Genomic DNA, 2,044 nt, shown 5'->3' with positions numbered 1-2,044 from the left:
GGGCATGTTTAGTAAGGGGTAATCATACTTGTAATGTAATCAGGATTATATTACAAGATGATTTACTTTGTTTGGTAACATTTTAGAGACGTAATGTAATGTAATTGTATTTAAAAAAAAGAGCCAAGATCTGTAATCTCGATTACAAAGGATATAGTGTGGAATCCGATTACATTACGGATTCTATTTTTATCGTACCAAATATATCCTTCCGCTTTATGGCCAAAAGAATAAGTTTATTTCTTAAACCATTTAATTCTGTTAGAATTCTGCTTTATACCAAATATACCCTTCCGCTTTCTTCTCCATCCATCTTCGTCGATTCTCATGCTCCTTCGTCCTCTACGATCGATCTCCAACCCATTGCCAGACCTCCTCCTACTGCACTTTCCTTCATGAAGCTGGCCGCTGGCAGCATAGTCCTGTACATCTCTGTCATCGTCGTCGTCTACGCGGCGAGGCACAAGAGCTTCGAAGGTCGCACCACTGGCTCCCCCGTTGTCGACGACCTCTACTTCACCGTTGTTAGCCTCTGCACCATCGACTACGACGACCTCGTGCCGGGCACGTGGGCCGCCAAGCTCGCCTGCGCTTTCGTCCTCGTCGGCTTTGGCTTCATCGACGTCGTGCTCGATGGTCTGCTTGCACACGCGCTGGACTGGTAGGAGGAGGCGCTGCTCACGGCGGTCGACGTCGGCGGTCGCCGAGCACTCGATCGCGCGCTGTTCTTGGTGGGCGTGTGGATGCGGGTGCGGTCGAGGTTGCGCTCGTGCTGGAGGGTGGTGGTCGCTTGCATCACCTTCAGGGTGGCGGCGCGCGCGCTGGAGGGCCTGTGCTGGGTCGACAGCTTCTACCTTGTGGTGGCGTCGGTGACGACGATGGGGTACGGGGAGGAAGGGTATTATTGGTATTTTATAATAATAAAAATTATATTCCTTATTGAAAATAATGAACACCAAACACTGTAATGTAATCATCCTTGTAATCAAAGATTACATGCATTCCTCCAACCAAACATAGTAATGTAATCTTGATTACATTACATTAATTAAAACTTGATTACATTACACAAGCGTGATTATATTACGTCCTACCAAACGTAGCCTTAATGTTGGATATTTGAGCCTTAACGGATCAATACGATTTTGTAGAAAAAAAATCACGATGCCATCAATCGATGAAAGTCAAAATTGACTTCAAAATCAAAATTTACGTTTCGCGTAGATAGATCTAGACTATTAATTTGCTCAAAACTGATTAAGGGTGAATGAAAAATTAATTGTTCAAAATCAGTCCAAAGCAGCATTAATTGTTAATTAATGTTATATAAGGAAGTCCATGGGGAATAGTCTCACATCGGAAAAATTCGTTAGACTTCTTTTTCTTATTAATGTTGCTGTGTTAATGGAGTTAACACAAAAGCTCATGTGCTCTCTTCTCACGAGCGAGCAGGTGCTCGTATCTGTGAGCCCGTAGCCCGCCACGCGCGCACTGGTCGCTTTGTTGGCGCACGTTCCAAAGGATGTGGCGTGTCTACGTGACACTTGGGTGACGTGTCAGACTCGCATGTGATGTGGCAGTGCCTATGTGGCATCCACGTGGGTAGGGAGAGATGACTAGACTGTTGACTAGGCGAATAGATGACAACCTTTGATCAAAGAGGTGTGATGGATCGCATGTGATGTGATCTGGAGTGTTGGATTGTGAAGAGTCGCGATCTAAGCGCTGGTAATGATGCTTGATATGAAGCGTCAAATCGAATGAATCTTTGGATCCAGATTTGACGGCTGATGACAAAAGGGAGATCTGAAGGGTTACAACCCTCCAGATCGAACGACCCAGATGAATCTTGCCCAAAGGTCACAACCACTCACCAAAGAGTATTTGTACCTCTTCCCTTTATATAAATAGATCCCTCCAGATGCTAGAAAGATCATCGAATCCATCTAGTGTCTAGTGTTGAACACTAGTCTCAACGATTCATATCAGTTTGCATCCTCTCCGGCAGCTACCGGAACCAACATTTAAGAGCTAAAAAATTCGT

The 2,044-nt window shown here is 45.0% G+C and overlaps 1 pseudogene; it reads left to right on the top strand.

Annotated features, from left to right (window-relative positions):
- The first annotated feature begins 218 nt into the window (after positions 1-218).
- On the top strand, positions 219-898 carry LOC141818081 (two-pore potassium channel 5-like; annotated as a pseudogene).
- The last annotated feature ends 1,146 nt before the right edge of the window (positions 899-2,044 follow it).

This window comes from Curcuma longa, unplaced genomic scaffold (genome assembly GCF_044706935.1).
Source record: "Curcuma longa cultivar G26 ecotype Majalengka, Jawa Barat unplaced genomic scaffold, ITB_CL_G26_1.1 contig_23237, whole genome shotgun sequence".
Taxonomy (NCBI): domain Eukaryota; kingdom Viridiplantae; phylum Streptophyta; class Magnoliopsida; order Zingiberales; family Zingiberaceae; genus Curcuma; species Curcuma longa.
Note: the sequence above shows the minus strand (reverse complement) of the source record. Positions and strands in the feature narration are given on the sequence as shown.